Raw genomic sequence first — 8,367 nt, 5'->3', positions numbered from 1 at the left:
TTAAAGTATTTTGTGAGGCCTTCTAACATGTTTTTAAATATAACTACGGTTGTAGTTGAAGAGTTTGTAAATTAAGATGAACCGAAGCTGTTGCCTGGCAACTCAATTGCACAATGTCACGTCCGTTAATTCCACATCCACACGTATGGATTAACATCGATCTAATACATTAATGTAGCCTTTGTTTCTGCTAAAAGAGATGTCGACCAGCTGGGGCAACAAGAACATCGGCGTAATCGAGTGTGACTATTTGCATTTCCGGTTATTTCTCCACTGGTTAACATGGGTTAACAATATCGTGTAACTGTCACGTTTGAAGGGACGAAATCGTCACATCTTCACGTCTCCCAGCATGGTAAATTGTCACATGTTCAGGTCTTGCCGTGATACCGGATTGTTCTTAATATGAGGCTGGACTCTGTGAACATGGATGCATTCAATAAGCATCTTTAGGATTTTTAGGACATTATTTCCTGCTACCAAACTGTTTGCATAATATAAATAAAGGCCACCTGCAGGTGCTTCTCTCTCTGACCACTATTAAGGAAAGACACACTATTGTGCAAAAAGGTACAGGGTCAGAGGAGGCTAAATAAAAATTGTCCAAACAATTGTTCCAATATGATTGTATTCCTTCAAGACATTATGTTCATGCATACAGAAATATCAAACTATTAAATAAGCAGCTCCCTGGGGATGTTAATTTCTTTATGAGTTAAAATCATTCTGTGATGATTGTAGGGAATGATACAGTCCAGATCTGTGTTAATATCTTGAGAGAATAATGTAACACTTCATTACATTGTGATTAGGAACTGCAACAAGAGTGATTCAAATGTGATTAGAGGATGCTTACAGGTTTGTATTGTTCTCATTACGTTATATATGGTTTTGACATGGCCCAGAGCTGACTAATCTGGTTTACCTTAGAGCTTTTAGTCTTTGCGTATTAAAGCACGCAGCTGCTGGGCCATAATTGGGGAGATATAATAGAAAAAAAATGTCATCTCTTTAGGATAAATATGTCATTCGCTTTATGACTTACGGTACTTGCAACTAAAATACACGCAAATCTCAAGTGTTTCAGATTTGCGATATTTAGACAACTTAAAGTACTTTGTTATCTTTGCCGCTCAGTTATTGTTTGCATTTAAACAAGATGTCCAGGCCCGGTTCCAGAACAAAACGCCTCAACGTGTATGCAAACAGAAGCATCAATCTCATTACGCCAATCCTGATTGGCTGGTGATCTTGACGTCTACGTCAGGGAATCCACCCACCCTTTAAGTAGCTTGCTCTACGTCGCAGCGTCATTCCAAATAAGCACCTCTTATCGCTTCGCCTTAGCAAGAAGTAGAATGAGCACGCAGGCCCGTTGGTGCCAGAGCAATCGCTTCCACAATCCAGTGGGAGAGCCGTTGCCTGGTAACAGGCTTGCCCTTATGGGGTTTAGCCCAGGATACAAAGAGTTGGTCATTGCATCGAAACTCTTTTGACCTGTCCATATAGGTGCGTAAAGCACGGACTGGGCACAGCAAATTCGGCCGCTGTTCCTCAGAGGAACACAGTGGCGGAGGAAATGCCTCAATGTCAATGGGGGTACATGAGCCAACCACCTTAGGTACAAAGGCAAGGTTGGGCTTCAGCAACACTCTCGTTTGCCCCGGGGCAAACTGAGTGCATGAAGGATGTACAGAGAGCGCATGAATGTCACTGACTCGCTTGGCAGATGCCAGAGCCAGTAACAAACACTGTCTTCAGTGGCAGGTGTTTCATGTCAGCTTCTTCCAGGGGTTCAAATGGAGGTTGAGTGAGCACATCTAAAACCACTTCCAAGACCCATAAGGGCACCAGTGACCTGGAGACAGGGAGGAGCCTGCGAGCCCCTTTCATAAAACGGCAGACCAAGGGCTGTTGGCTAGCCGTCTTTCCCTCAAAGCCCACATGGCATGCAGCAATAGCAGCCAGGTACACTTTGATCGTAGAGAAAGCTCTGTGTTTATCAATCAGGTCCTGTAGAAATGATAGAATCACCCCGAAAGGACATTGAAAAGAGCGGAACACCCTCCACTTACAGTCATAGAGGGACCTGGTGGAGGAAGCTCTTGCACTCTGAATAGTGTTTATCACCTTCACATCACCGACGGGTGAAAAATAGTGTTTTGGTAACACAGGGTGTTCAGGTAACACTTAAAGACTTTGTTATGGAACGCAAAGCAGAGTAGGGGGCTAGTACACCCTCCTGAGGGTCCGATTGTGGATGTCATGCGAGCATAACATGGTGAAAACAATCAGTCTGATTGCACTGTAACTTTTAATGTTTATTTTATTAGCTTTTCTTTTTCATGACTGATTTTAAATGCCATTTTCTTAATGTCTTTTTTTTTTGTAATGTTTCTTTTATTATATTTTACTGTTTTTAAATGCCGTTATCTGAATGTCTTTCATTTTTGTAAAGCACCTTGAATTGCCTGGTGCTGAAAGGTACTATATAAATTAAATTGCCTTGCCTTGCCTTGCCTTGCCTTGCCTTGCCTTGCCTGAGGGAGTCCCACTCTATTCAGGTTATACCACTCACGGGCCAGGTCCATAGTGCCAAGCGCTCTGGGTGTGGGTGAAAAATCACCCACCCCCCCGCCTGAGACGGTATGTCCCTGCGTAGTGGGAGCTGCCACGGCTACCCGCACAGCAGCTGATATATCTCCGCCAGCCAGTACATTGCAGGCCAGTGTGGAGCTATTAGGATCAGTGTGTGGCGTTGTTCTCTCACTCTGGCCAGAGTTGGGGGTATCAGAGCCAGGGGTGGGAACGCGTACAGAAGGACCGGAGGCCAAACGTGCGCGAGCGCATCCACGCCTAACGGTGTGTTTAAATCGCGCATTGAAAATAACAGCTGACATTGAGCATTTTCTTTTGATGCCAACAGATCCACCGCGGCCCGGCCGTAACTCACCCACAGCTGACTCACAATTATTGGATGTAGAGTCCAGTCTGCATATAGTGGTTCACCTCTGGACAGCAGATCTGCCCCGAAGTTCATCACTCCTGGTACGTGCATCGCTCTCAGAGAGAGGAGACGTCCGCAGCTCCATAAGATCAGTTTGCGTGCCAGCATGTGTAACTGGAGAGAACGCAAACCCCCTTGGCGGTTTATATACGATAGGGTGGTCGTGTTGTATGTCCTCACGAGAACATGATGTCCTCTGAGAAAAGGCAGAAAGCGTTTCAGGGTGAGGAACACCGCTAAAAGCTCCAGATAATTCATGTGTGACCGTTGGAGGTCTCTGCTCCAGAGATCCCTCACAGGTCGACCTTCGTATATACCCCCCCAGCCCGTCAGACATGCGTCTGTGGTGACCACCTTCCGCGATAGGACAGCACCCATAGGCACGCCCCGTACTAGAAAAGTCGGGTGCAGCCAGTGGCGCAGTGCCATTAAGCATTTCATAGTGACCATCACTCTCCGCACGCCATGACGCACGGGGTCCAGTCTGAGGGCAGCTACCCAGCGCTGAAACTCCTTCATGTGTAAGTCGTACCACCAGGATGGCTGACGCCATGAGCCCCAGTAACCGCAGACATGAGCCTCTTGCTCCGACTGTGCGAGAACGAGCCAATCGTCCAGATAAGTTGCCAGGCGAATACCCTGTTGTCTTAACGGGGCTATCGCGGCTTACGTACACCGTACAAACACTCGTGGGCTGAGAGACAGACCGAAGGGAAGTACTCTGTACTCGTAACAGACACCCTGAAAGGTGAACCTCAGATATTTCCTGTGTGGGTAATATACTGGGATGTGGAAATACGCGTCTTTCAGGTCGACTGATGTGAACCAATCGTTTTGGCGCACGAGACGCAACAGAGATGTGTGAGTGAGCATTCTGAATTTGTATCTTTTGAGATATTTGTTCAGAGCCCTCAAATCTAGTATAGGCCGAATCCCGTTCTCTCCCCGTTTGGGAACGAGGAAATGCTTGGAATAAAAGCCGCTCTGACTCTGTTCTGAGGGTATTATAGATATAGCCTTCTTGTCTAGTAGTGAGAGGATCTCTTGCTCTAGAATATGGGCCGACTCTCCCCGGGCCTGTGAATACAGAATGCCAGAAAAGTGAGGGGGGGTGACAGTGAATTGGAGCCTGTAACCCTGTGTTATTGTCTTGAAAACCCAAGCAGAATCTGTGAGCATCCTCCACTTTTCGCTTCTCAAAGCGAGTGGAGATGTCACATCTCTGTCGTCTGCCCTCTGTGTCTTTATTTGTTGTGTTATGGGGCCCTCTAGTGTCTGAACACGGTGGTACCCCAGGTTGACAACCCTGGTCGACACTGCGCATGCGCGTGGTGGTGATGCCTTCACAGCCCCGTCCATCGTCCGCCTTCTGAGAGAGGTAGCAGCCACTCTCAGAAGGGGGGTAGACATTAGACTGTTGTTTTTATTGTCTTTCTTTTCATTTTTATTGACTGCGCCCTTGGCTTTAAGCCTGGAAACGACAGTGGAAAATGATTTATTAAAAGACAATCGTGATGACATGTGTTTATGTGACTTAAACGAGCAGCGGAGCTTGCTGTCGTTGATTTTAAGTCCATTTCCCTCATGGCGCGAACTTGAGGATGACGTTCTGACATCACTCGAGGCGGCAAGATGGGGGCATGGTTGCACCCCGGAAACACATGAGCATCTAACACTGGAACGTGTTCTGGAGCTGGAGAACAGGGAACTTCCAGCTCCTTTATCGAGGAGAGGAGAGGAGTCTGTCAGGCCGCCCTCTTCTTCTTCCTCGTCTGGTGGCTGAAAGTCTGGGCCGGCTGTGCCTGAGCGGCTGCTGCCGGAACCGGAGACTTTCTTGGCCAGCTCGTCCTCGCCTTGTGTCTTCTTCGAAGCTAGAGCGGAGCCAAATATGCCCTCGGGAACAATAGGCATGTCCAAGACGTCCTCTTTTTCCCAGTCTGGAAGGTTCGTCAGGGTAAGCCACATGGCTCTCTCCTGTACCACCATTATCCCCAGTGCTTTGCCCGTGGCTTAGACTGCACAGCGCTGCACACGGAGGCAAATGTCCGTGATCGCTGCGATTTCGTCCCACACGGCAGGCTCAGGTTTGATCGTGGTAGGCGGTCAGCAGCGAGGAGACGTTGAGCGCCCTGGCGGACAAAGCTGCGGCTCGGTCATTGCTGACTGGAAGCGGTCTGCCTTTGCCGGTAGCGTGGGGTTCCTGCTCGGTGCCGAAGCCAACCGCGGTCGGAGGTGGGCTGCCACCAGTGGTTCCATGGGTGGCATGCGGAGCAGGCCGAGCTTCTCCATGTCGACACAGTCCAAAGAGGAGGCACCCTGGATTGGGGCCTTATTGCTGAAAGGGCGGTCTCTCCACGAGACCGACACCTCGTCCAGCATCTCTGGAAAGACTGGGAGAAGCTGCTTCCTCATCCTCGCTGCTTGGGGCAAGTTCTTCCCCTCATAGCGAGATCTGGAGGTCTCCTTGGCCACTTCAGGCCAGGGGATGTCCAGCCTGGACGCTGCGCATTGGCACACGGTCTGCAAGTCCATACTGAGGCAGGGCGAAGCTGGTGTGCTTTCGCCTGGGGGAGCGGACATCGCCTCCGGCTTTGCAGCCTGGGCAGATGAAACGAAGATGTCATCTTCGTACTCATCCGAGTCGGATAAGAGGAACTCAGAGGCATCCTCTTCATCCTCCTCCATATAATCCAGCTGTAGGACATCCTCCGCGGGTGGAACCACGATGAGGTCCAGTTGGGAGCCCCAGCTTGACACAGCGCGGGGCTCCGCTCTCGCGGCTCTTGCCGCCACCGGGCCCCAGCCTGACACGGCGCGGGGCTCCGATTCCGCGGCTACCGCCGTTGTTGAGCCCCAGCCTGACACAGCGCGGGGCTCAATCTCCGCGGCGGTCGCCACCATGTCCCGATTGCCGGCCGACGAATCAACGGACATAAAGGGGTCCCGTCCCGACAGGCTAGCTTGGCCCGCTAGCCGTCGGCGGAGGCTTTTGATGGTGAAGCGGGCACAATGCCTGCACGAACCGGGGGTATCGATAGCTTCCTGGGCGTGTTCCAGCCCAAGGCAGGACGAGCAGACCTGGTGTGAGTCCGTGCCCGAGATCCTAAACCCGCAGCCGCAGAGCCGAGCCTCCGACTCCTCTGGTGTGAGGGAGAGAAAGGTCCATCCTCGTTTGCCGGGGTGTCGGCGCGGTGGGACAAGCTAGTAACAGGTATGTTACCGAAATAAATCCAACTTTATCGTTATTCCGAGAGGATTAAACGGCGGGGTACATTTTTCTTTAAAAAATATTAACTGGTGTGTTAATATCTTTCTTATTTCCGTCTCCTCTGGTGCGAGGGAGAGAAGAGTCCGTCCCCGCTCGCCGTGGTGTCGGCGCGGAGGGATAAACTAGCAACAGGTATGTTACTGTTTGGAGAAAAAATCAAACCTTACCGTTATTTCGAAAGAAAAAACGGCGGGGCAGATTACAATATTAACTGGTGTGTTCATATTTGTTCAATTCTTCTGCAAAGCAAAAAAGTAACCGGCAAGCGCCCGTCGACCGAATGTTAGCTTGGGTTCAGTCTGTGGACCGTTAAGCTAGCCCGGCTACTGATATTCGAGATGTGCTCTGAAGCGAGAAGAGGTGTTTGAATGACGCTGCGACGTAGCGCAAGCTACTTAAAGGGTGGGTGGATTCCCTGACGTAGACGTCAAGATCACCAGCCAATCAGGATTGGCGTAATGAGATTGATGCTTCTGTTTGCATACGCATTGAGGCGCATCCCATAGTGAGACATTGAACGGAGTGTTATGAATGAGAACTATGGATACATCTGTTAGTCATTCTTGAACCCTGCGAGCAGGACAGACTGAAAAAAGGAGGGTCCGCCATATTAAGGGGCTGTTCCAAAGCAACGAGTGTGGAGCGGTGTGGAGGGGGAGTGGGCTATCAAGCCCTCAAACAGCGAGTCCGCAGCGGTGCTGACTTGAGACCGGTCTCTACCTGACCGGAGTCACGCTGTGTGTGTCCGTCAGGAAACAAGCTGTTAACAAGTAGTTGATCGTATCTTTCTTACAGTGCAGACGCTTTTCTGCTTGCTCTTGCCTCTGCTTACTTTTTATGTTGATTTTCCTATTCTTATTCTCTGAAAACTTCGAGCAGCGGCTCCTGGACATTAACTTATCACTGGGACAGTTCATCTTCGTAAATAGACGGAGAGTTTCAGCCATATTTCAACATTTTTACGACGACCTCAGTCTTACAGTAGCGTGGCCTAGCAACAGCTAAAGCCTGGTAGGCTACTGCATGCTATTTAGATTAAGCTAGTTGGTAGCAAAATGCCTCCGTTCTCTACAGAGGACTTCCACAAACTTCTACAGAAGATGGCTGTGTTGGAAATGAAAATGCAACGGTTGGAAGTTAACGTGGAAGTGAATGGACTATGTCGTGGGAATGACACCACTTTACCAGTGTTGCAAAATAATGAAAAAGGGTATGCTAACTCACAGCTAGTTAGCAGCTACAAGGATTCCAAGGAACAGGAGGGCTGTGTACCGGGTAATAAATCTACAAGTGGTAGTCCTCCCTGGAACTCTCTGGGTGCAAAGCCTAAGAGTAAATCATTTTCATGGGATTTGGGAGGACGGATAACAGGCAGAGCCCAGCGCTCAGACATCTGTGATGCGACCGGCTGGCCTGCACTGTTATCACCCAGGAAGAGCGCCTCTTCAACCCCTAAACAGCCGTGGACAGCTGCTAAACCACAAACAAACAATCCTCCTAAACCACCAAGTGTGCCAATCAAGAACAGATACGCTCCGCTGACCGAGAGCCGGAGATCTCTTTCTGATGACCTGGATAACCCGTCCTCTTCACAGAGCAGGGTAAGGACCAATAGCTACTCCAAAAGTAAAAGGCTAGAGGGAAAGCTAATGACTGGGCCTGAAACTCTGATTGTGGGTGAGTCTGCTGTAAGAGATGTAAAAGGTCTGTGTAATAAGAACAACACCAAAGTACTCTGTTTTCCCAAGGATGTGGTCTCTGACTTGGCTGAGAAGATCCTGCATATTGGGGCTGAACATCTGACTGTGAAGAATGTGGTACTACACATTGGAACAAATGATGTTGTGAAACAACAGTCAGAAGTGCTGAAAGAAGACTTTAAATGTTTGTTGGAAACTGCCAGTTCTCTAAATGCAGATGTGTTCAACAGTGGCCCTCTACCGCCAGTCAGAAGAGGAGTAAGGAGATTCAGCAGATTGTTTGCACTGAACACCTGGCTTTCAACTGTCTGTACTGACCACTCTGTTCATTTTATTGACAATTTTAACTTTTTCTGGGACCGCAGACATCTTTTCAAGGCAAATGGAGTTTG

General features: G+C 49.2%; 1 pseudogene; it reads right to left on the bottom strand.

Moving 5' to 3' along the window:
* The window catches only part of LOC139433572 (uncharacterized), an 8,948-nt pseudogene extending 3,652 nt beyond the window's left edge, over positions 1 to 5,296 (bottom strand).
* Between the last annotated feature and the right edge of the window lie 3,071 nt (positions 5,297 to 8,367).

Source organism: Pseudochaenichthys georgianus, chromosome 3, assembly GCF_902827115.2.
Source record: "Pseudochaenichthys georgianus chromosome 3, fPseGeo1.2, whole genome shotgun sequence".
Lineage (NCBI taxonomy): Eukaryota > Metazoa > Chordata > Actinopteri > Perciformes > Channichthyidae > Pseudochaenichthys > Pseudochaenichthys georgianus.
This window is presented reverse-complemented; position numbering and strand designations above follow the sequence as displayed.